A 10,076-nucleotide genomic window follows, 5' to 3' on the forward strand; every position below is an offset into this window, starting at 1 on the left:
TATAGAGGGTCAGTCACTGTGATATTTATAGGGTGGGAATGCGAGTGAAGGGGGGGGAGGTTTGAGAGTACACTTGGCACTGACTCTTGCATGCAGTAACCAAACAAGCTCAGTGTGCCACAGAAATTGGCACACGGTTGGAAAAGAGAAGATTGCAAACGAACAGCATCTTATTTCAAAGTCAAGGACACTCATCGAATGAGTGATAGCCGTGAATATTTTAGCTTTTATATGGCTTTTTGTGTCTTATTTGATTTGGAGGATGAACGAGAGTCAAACTTTGTTACCAGGGCGACCAAACTCGACAACCCCAGAGCCAGTGATATCCATTCATTCCCACGATACAATGCCACACTGCACCATCCCCACCCCACCCCACCAACCCACCACCTACAGGGGCCAGTCAAGAGCCATACGCGTTGGCGTGGGACGGGAGTCACATATAAGCCCAGCCCGGGTGAGGGCAGCGGGCTTTTGCTAGGCGTGGCTTCGCAGGCAGCAGTATCCCCCTCTGCGTCCGAGACGCTGTCTTTCAGATAAGATGCTAAAACCCCCGAGGCCCTGCCTGCCCTCTCTCGTGGATGCTAAAGACCACCCCTCCCCCCCACCCAACCCCCCAGACCTCTCCCGCTCTCCCCCACCCCCCCGCCACATCCCTCTGAACGCAACTGGCAGAGAAGGGACGCCCTTCCCGTTATTCCAGTGCAGGCCATGCAATGGCGATGGTTTCAAAGTGAAAGGGACGCAGTGTTAACTGTATATTCATCGTGTTTAATCACAGGCAGATGATGAGCATTAACTGGGGATTCACTTGTGCCCCTATGAATAGACACAGACTGAAGCGGTGGTTTTTGGGTTCGGACATGCTTAAATGTACTTTGGTAAAGAAATGCTTATGAAGTGTCCAAAGATTGGCTCCGGTTATATCCTTTACCTTGAGGGCGACTACTCTCTGCTACCATGTTACATTCCAGAGAGCCAGTTGCGAAGGGCTTGGATTCTGGTGATTGTGTGAGGAAATGCTTATGAGAATACCTAAAGATGGGCTCCAGTTGTATCCTTCACCTTGAGGGCAACTATTCTCTGCTACCTGTTACATTCCAGAGAGCCAGTTGCGAAGGGCTTGGATTCTGGTGACTGTGTGAGGAAATGCTTATATGAGTGCCTAAAGATGGGCTCCAGTTGTATCCTTCACCTTGAGGGCAACTATTCTCCGCTGCCTGTTGCATTCCAAAGAGCCAGCGGGTGGAGGATACAACTGGAACCAATCTTTACACGCACTGTAAACACCAATGGATCAACAGTTAAATTCTTTCAATGATGCTGCAAATTTTGCTCTCATTCAGTGACACAGTTTCCAGTGTGACCCTTATACCGTGTTCCCATCCAAATATTTTGTATGGTTTTAGAATCTACACAACAGCACAGAATCAGGCCAAGCAAAGCAAAGTCTCTCGAGTAAATCAGAAATAGAAAGATGCCAGTGGCTATTTTAGTTCCCCTGGCGTTGACCCTCTGCCTCAGCTCTGTCACAGCCTGAGCAAGTGTTCATTCGCACTATATCCTAGTCGGCCGCGGGATACGCGAACCACAGTGCGCATGGCGTAGGGCAGCCTCAAGGCAAGCAGCCAGCGTGAAGCGGCCGAGGGTGGAAAGTGGGGGACGGGGTTGTCGATCGGGCATGGATTAAAGGCAAGGCCGTGCACAAAGATTAGACCAAATCTGTGCAGAGCGGAGTCTGATTAAATGCAATTCAACCTCGAGAGAATTCAACCTTTCGCGAACAATCGGTGCCCAGTATTTCCTGCTTCAGTGAATCCCGATACGGAAGCAATATTAAGTGAGCATCTGCAATCATCGATGGAGGATTCGCCCACGCTCACAGTGACCCACACTTGCCTTCAGTTGGCAAAGGTTCACAGGACCATACAGCACAGAAGGCGGCCATTCGGCCCATTGTGTCGGTCCTAGCTCCTTGCAAGAGCTCGCCAATTATTCCCACTTCCCCCCAGCTCTTTCCACCCTCACCTCCACGGCCTTGCAAATTTCTCTTTCTCAAGAGGAGATTTAATAGAATGTTCCTAGGGATGAGGGGTCTTCAGTTCACATGGAGAGACCGGAGAATTTGGGATTGTTCTCCTCGGAGCAGAGAAGGTTAAGGGGGAGATCGAATCGAGATGTTCAAAATCATGAGGGGTTTTGGATAGAGTCAATAAGGAGAAACTGTTTCCAGCGGCAGGAGGGTCGGTAACCAGAGGGACTCAGGTTGAAGAGAATCGGGAAAAGAACCAGAGGGGGAGATGAGGAGAATTATTTTTTTTTGACACAGCGAGTTGTTGTGATCTGGAAGGCGCTGCCTGAAAGGGCGGTGGAAGCAGATTCAATAGGAACTTTCCAAAGGGGGGAATTAGAGAAATACTTGAAAGGGAAACATTTGTGGGGCTGTGGGGAAAGAGTGGGGATTAATTGGATAGATCTTTCAAAGAGCCCAGCACAGGCATGAGGGGCAGAATGGCCTCTGTGCTGTATGAATCTAAGTCATCGTCCCAATTATCTCGAATCTGGATCATCTGGTTATTGTCCCTCCTGCCATTGGGAAAGATTTCTCCCGATCTACTCAAACGAAATGGTGTTAAATGTTTCTATTGTAAAGGAGTTCAGTAGAATCCTCCACATAGTCATCCCTTCAATAACTGGCAGAACATAAGAGTGGTGGAAGACTGACGGAGGGTGAAAGAGAGATGGCAGGAGAGGGAAAAGAGAGAGAGAGAGAAGACAGGGGAGAGAGAGAGAGAGAAAAAAGACAGGAGAGAGAGAGAGAGAGAAGACAGGGGAGAGAGAGAGAGAGAGAGAGAGAGAGAGAGACAGATCGAGAGTGAGACACACGCACACAGGGGGGGAGAGAGAGAGAGAGAGACAGATCGAGAGTGAGACACACACACACAGGGGGAGAGAGAGAGAGACAGATCGAGAGTGAGACACACACACAGGGGGAGAGAGAGAGAGACAGATCGAGAGTGAGACACACACACACAGGGGGAGAGAGAGAGAGACAGATCGAGAGTGAGACACACACACACGGGGGGGAGAGAGAGAGAGACAGATCGAGAGTGAGACACACACACACAGGGGGAGAGAGAGACAGATCGAGAGTGAGACACACACACACAGGGGGAGAGAGAGAGAGACAGATCGAGAGTGAGACACACACACACAGGGGGAGAGAGAGAGAGACAGATCGAGAGTGAGACACACACACACAGGGGGAGAGAGAGAGAGAGACAGATCGAGAGTGAGACACACACACACAGGGGGAGAGAGAGAGAGAGACAGATCGAGAGTGAGACACACACACAGGGGGAGAGAGAGAGAGAGACAGATCGAGAGTGAGACACACACACACAGGGGGGAGAGAGAGAGAGACAGATCGAGAGTGAGACACACACACACAGGGGGAGAGAGAGAGAGAGACAGATCGAGAGTGAGACACACACACACAGGGGGAGAGAGAGAGAGACAGATCGAGAGTGAGACACACACACACAGGGGGAGAGAGAGAGAGACAGATCGAGAGTGAGACACACACACACAGGGGGGGAGAGAGAGAGAGACAGATCGAGAGTGAGACACACACACACAGGGGGAGAGAGAGAGAGACAGATCGAGAGTGAGACACACACACACAGGGGGAGAGAGAGAGAGACAGATCGAGAGTGAGACACACACACACAGGGGGGGAGAGAGAGAGAGAGACAGATCGAGAGACACACACACACAGGGGGAGAGAGAGAGAGACAGATCGAGAGTGAGACACACACACACAGGGGGAGAGAGAGAGAGGCAGGGGGGGGACACACAGATAGGGACAGAGATTGAAAGACAGGGACCTCCCTTCCTCTCGCCGCCTGCATTGTTTAAAAACAGCAGCTTGGTATCTACCCTGATCACAGGACAGGCAGCTCGGTGTATTTAACTTGTGCTGATCTGCAAACAACTCCTGCGCTTGCCCCCATCCCACCCCCCCCACCCCCACACACACCGTCTGGTAACCTGAGAGTCTGGCTGAGGTTAACAAGCAAAGGGGGTGGGTCACGAGGAAAGTGGAGGCCAGTTGCAGGGTCTACAGACACACACAGCTGGTCAGCGCGACACTCAATGCAGATTTAACATCGACTCCATCACACGCTGGGAACTGTTCCCTAGTGCCTCAAGTCAACAAGAGCAACTTGCATTTATATAGCGCCTTTAACGTAGTACAAGGTCCCAGGTGCACTGCACCAGGGCTGTTATCAAACAGAATTTGACACCGAGACACAAAAGGAGATATTAGGGACAGCTGACCAATAGCTCAGTCAAAGGTGTGATTTTTAACAAGCTTCTTAAAGGGAGAGAGAGAGCGAGAGAGCGAGAGAGAGGCGGAGAGGTTTAGGGAGGGAATTCCAGAGCTCAGGGCCCCCAGGCAGCTGAAGGCACGGCCGCCAATGGTGGAGCGATGGGAATCGGGGGATGGTCAAGAGGCCGGAATTGGAGGAGAGCAGAGATATCGGAGGGTTGTAGGGGGCTGGAGGAGGTTACAGAGATAGGGAGGGTTGTAGGGGCTCGGGGAGGTTACAGAGATAGGGAGGGTTGTGGGGCTCAGGGAGGTTACAGAGATAGGGAGGGTTGTAGGGCCTCGGGGAGGTTACAGAGATAGGGAGGGTTGTAGGGGCTGGGGGAGGTTACAGGGATAGAGAGTATTGTAGGGGCTGGAGGAGGTTACAGAGATAGGGAGGGTTGTAGGGGCTGGAGGAGGTTACAGAGATAGGGAGGGTTGTAGGGGCTCGGGGAGGTTACAGAGATAGGGAGGGTTGTAGGGGCTCAGGGAGGTAACAGAGATAGAGAGTATTGTAGGGGCTCGGGGAGGTTACAGAGATAGGGAGGGTTGTAGGGGCTCGGGGAGGTTACAGAGATAGGGAGGGTTGTAGGGGCTCGGGGAGGTTACAGAGATAGGGAGGGTTGTAGGGTCTCGGGGAGGTTACAGAGATAGGGAGGGTTGTAGGGGCTCGGGGAGGTTACAGAGATAGGGAAGGGGATATTTAACAGGCGGTGCAAGAATGGTCAAAGGCATCTCCTGTGACCTCCACACATGGTGTAATCAGGGTGATGAGCGTTGACCAGAGTAACTTTAACAGGAATAACACGGGGCTCAGGAACAAACAGGTTCCGAGAATAAAATCAAAGCTTCCTCTCTTTTTTTTTAAACAAAATGAGACCTCAAACTGTTTCCGGTGTCTCTCGATGTTAAAAGCTTGATCAATGAGGCAAACTTCATGATGGCAATGAAACAGCAAGTGTTAGTGATTAATTGCTAGCCTCAAAGGATTAATATTCAACTTTATGATGGATTAACTGGACACGGTTTTGATTACCTTTTTCAGCAATAATTCCCCACCTCTCCTCCAAGGTTAAGGGGGAGATTGAATCGAGATGTTCAAAATCATGAGGGGTTTTGGATAGAGTCGATAAGGAGAAACTGTTTCCAGCGGCAGGAGGGTCGGTAACCAGAGGGACTCAGATTGAAGAGAATCGGGAGAAGAACCAGAGGGGGAGATGAGGAGAATTGTTTTTATTTCACACAGCGAGTTGTTGTGATCTGGAAGGCGCTGCCTGAAAGGGCGGTGGAAGCAGATTCAATAGGAACTTTCAAAAGGGGGAATTAGATAAACACTTGAAGGGGAAAAATTTGCAGGGCTGTGGGGCAGAGCAGGACTAATTGGACAGATCTAATCAAAGAGCCAGCAAAGGTACGATGGGCTGAACGGCCTCCTCCTGTGCTGTAAGCCTCTCTGATAGCCCGTTCCCCCCACCACCCCCCCAAAATGCAGCGGGGTTGATTAATGCGACGTAGAGCCTCCAGTGGGATATAGAACACACCTGGGTCCTTGCCTAAGAGCAGCTGGTACTTCCGGCACCAGATGTCTGCTCTCCTCTCCTTCCCTGGCAAAACCCTCCATTTGGCCTTCGCCAAAATTCGGGCCAATTCATCAATAGCACAAGAACAAATGAGAACAGTTCACGCACTCAATTCTGTAACCAATCTGGCTGAGTAGCTGTTCGGAACTGCAGAACAGCATACTGCCAAAAAACAAATAGGGGGGGGAACAATTCTCGCACACATCCAGCTCATTAAAATTGTGTCATGCTCTGCATTCATCCCCGCAGTGATAGCAATAAACCTTTCCCCACCAGTACTGTACCCCAGTGTTATACAGTGACAGACCCGTCCCCACCAGTACTGTGCCCCAGTGTTATACAGTGACAGACCCGTCCCCACCAGTACTGTACCCCAGTGTTATACAGTGACAGACCCGTCCCCACCAGCACTGTACCCCAGTGTTATACAGTGACAGACCCGTCCCCACCAGTACTGTACCCCAGTGTTATACAGTGACAGACCCGTCCCCACCAGCACTGTACCCCAGTGTTATACAGTGACAGACCCGTCCCCACCAGCACTGTACCCCAGTGTTATACAGTGACAGACCCGTCCCCACCAGTACTGTACCCCAGTGTTACACAGTGACAGACCCGTCCCCACCAGCACTGTACCCCAGTGTTATACAGTGACAGACCCGTCCCCACCAGTACTATACCCCAGTGTTATACAGTGACAGACCCGTCCCCACCAGTACTGTACTCCAGTGTTATACAGTGACAGACCCATCCCCACCAGTACTGTACCCCAGTGTTACACAGTGACAGACCTGTCCCCACCAGTACTGTATCCCAGTGTTATACAGTGACAGACCTGTCCCCACCAGTACTGTACCCCAGTGTTATACAGTGACAGACCCGTCCCCACCAGTACTGTACCCCAGTGTTATACAGTGACAGACCCGTCCCCACCAGTACTGTACCCCAGTGTTATACAGTGACAGACCCGTCCCCACCAGTACTGTACCCCAGTGTTATACAGTGACAGACCCATCCCCACCAGTACTGTATCCCAGTGTTACACAGTGACAGGCCTGTCCCCACCAGTACTGTATCCCAGTGTTATACAGTGACAGATCCGTCCCCACCAGTACTGTACCCCAGTGTTATACAGTGACAGACCCGTCCCCACCAGTACTGTACCCCAGTGTTATACAGTGACAGACCCGTCCCCACCAGTACTGTACTCCAGTGTTATACAGTGACAGACCCATCCCCACCAGTACTGTATCCCAGTGTTATACAGTGACAGACCTGTCCCCACCAGTACTGTACCCCAGTGTTATACAGTGACAGACCCATCCCCACCAGTACTGTACCCCAGTGTTATACAGTGACAGACCCGTCCCCACCAGTACTGTACTCCAGTGTTATACAGCGACAGACCCGTCCCCACCAGTACTGTACCCCAGTGTTATACAGCGACAGACCCGTCCCCACCAGTACTGTATCCCAGTGTTATACAGTGACAGACCCGTCCCCACCAGTACTGTATCCCAGTGTTATACAGTGACAGACCCGTCCCCACCAGTACTGTATCCCAGTGTTATACAGTGACAGACCCGTCCCCACCAGTACTGTACCCCAGTGTTATACAGTGACAGACCCGTCCCCACCAGTACTGTACCCCAGTGTTATACAGTGACAGACCCGTCCCCACCAGTACTGTACCCCAGTGTTATACAGTGACAGACCCGTCCCCACCAGTACTGTACCCCAGTGTTATACAGTGACAGACCCGTCCCCACCAGTACTGTACCCCAGTGTTATACAGTGACAGACCCGTCCCCACCAGTACTGTACCCCAGTGTTATACAGTGACAGACCCGTCCCCACCAGGATTGTTCCCCAGTGTTATACAGTGACAGACCCGTCCCCACCAGGATTGTTCCCCAGTGTTTTATAGTGACTGACTAGTGCTCTTTTCCTGGTTTACAGTTTTTCCAGATGCACATGTTAACCATAGCACTGTTTCAATTTCCCACAGTTTGAGCAAACACACTGAATATCTCCTCATGCTTTGCATTACATTAGCCTGAATCACAGTTTGGCAGGGCCCTTACTGTCCATCACTTCCTGTTCCCACCTCAAGCTGTTGCCATGGAGACTATCGCCGACTTCAATGGAACTGCGGAGAAGGTGAAGTGAGCCGGTCACTGAGGTTGCCAGGCTGAGGAATGCGGCCGGCGCCCAGCAGAGTGTGCCGGGGGTGACGGCAGGTCAGGCAAGCTCCAGGCTCAGCTAGGCCTCGACCTCATAGCTGCCCTAACCAAGCCTGGGTGCCGACTGTGAAAATCTCAGCCCCAGCGGACAGCTGGCAAGGTAGCGGGCAAATAAAACACCACGCGCCAACGCGTGCAGGAGGAGCGAGGTCCTTCGGAGTCCGCAGGAGGCTAAGAGGCAGCACGTGGCGTCTATTAAAGGGGGCACCACAATCAAACAGTAAAAGGGACCATAGTCCACCAACCTCCCCCAAAAGGCACATCGCAACACACACACACACACACACACACACACAAAAAAATACGCTACTTTAAAAATTACCATCGCAAAGATGAATCCTACAAATAACTGGACACTGGATGTAAAAGATGATCCTCCAAACAGCTGCCTTTGCACTCAAAGCAGGCCTGAGAAACAGCTGACCTCGTCCGAGCTGCCCTCAGGCTACAAGCAGCGATTCAGAGTCCGCTCCTCCCTGATTACTGATGCCGGGGAGCTAGGGTGCAAATTCGCACCTCCTCCACCCACCTCGGCAGCACTGGGCCAAGGTCTCGAGGATCTGGGTGATCGCCACCCCTCTCCCCCACACCCCCACCTTCCCGCCCCCACCTCTCCGTGGTGAAGCGGGCTGCTTACTCTCTCGCCCCCCACCCCGAGCCAGCGTCTCTCCGAGATGCCCCTACGATTCAGTTCGAAGCTCCCCAAGTCTCGATGCTGGGGGAGTGCCACCCTGTCAGAGGGGGCAGTGCTGGGGGAGTGCCACCCTGTCAGAGGAGCAGTGCTGGGGGGCAGAGATGGGGGAGTGCCACTCTGTCAGAGGAGGCAGTGCTGGGGGGGGTGGGGAGATGGGGGAGTGCCACCCTGTCAGAGGGGGCAGTGCTGGGGGGAGGGATGGGGGAGTGCCACCCTGACAGAGGGGGCAGTGCTTGGGGGAGATGGGGGAGTGCCACCCTGACAGAGGGGGCAGTGCTGGGGAGGGAGGGGGGTGGGGGTGTGCCACCCTGTCAGAGGGGGCAGTGCTTGGGGGAGATGGGGGAGTGCCACCCTGTCAGAGGGGGCAGTGCTGGGGGGGTGGGATGGGGGAGATGGGGGAGTGCCACCCTGTCAGAGGGGGCAGTGCTTGGGGGAGATGGGGGAGTGCCACCCTGTCAGAGGGGGCAGTGCTGGGGGGGTGGGATGGGGGAGATGGGGGAGTGCCACCCTGTCAGAGGGGGCAGTGCTTGGGGGAGATGGGGGAGTGCCACCCTGTCAGAGGGGGCAGTGCTGGGGGGAGGGATGGGGGAGTGCCACCCTGACAGAGGGGGCAGTGCTGGGGGGGTGGGATGGGGGAGTGCCACCCTGTCAGAGGGGGCAGTACTGGGGGGGTGGGATGGGGGAGTGCCACCCTGTCAGAGGGGGCAGTGCTGGGGGAGATGGGGGAGTGCCACCCTGTCAGAGGGGGCAGTGCTGGGGGGGTGGGATGGGGGAGTGCCACCCTGTCAGTGGGGGCAGTGCTGGGGGCGGGATTAGGGGGATGCGGGGGGGCACTGCCCTGTCAGAGGTGCCATCTTCTGGATGAGGGAGGAGTTAAACGGAGGGCCCTGCCCCCCTCTCCGGTGTGGGTAAGAGATCTCTCAGCCACTATTTCGACAAAGAACTAGGGTGGGTCTGCCTGACGCCCTTGGGCAAAAAATGTATCCCTCGCTCCTTTTCCCTTCAAATCGATTGGCCTGTCCCGAGCGACTTGCTGGGAAAAGCTCTGTCCTCTACAGGATAAGAAGTGACCACACTCACAAAGCCCTTCAATGGCTGTGAATTGCTCACCACTCCCTGAAGTGCCAAATGCAAGGTCTCCCCCTCCTTTTTACTTTCCTCCCTCCCTCACTCACTCACACTCTCTC

This window comes from Cetorhinus maximus, chromosome 33 (genome assembly GCF_964194155.1).
Source record: "Cetorhinus maximus chromosome 33, sCetMax3.hap1.1, whole genome shotgun sequence".
Classification (NCBI taxonomy): Eukaryota; Metazoa; Chordata; class Chondrichthyes; order Lamniformes; family Cetorhinidae; genus Cetorhinus; species Cetorhinus maximus.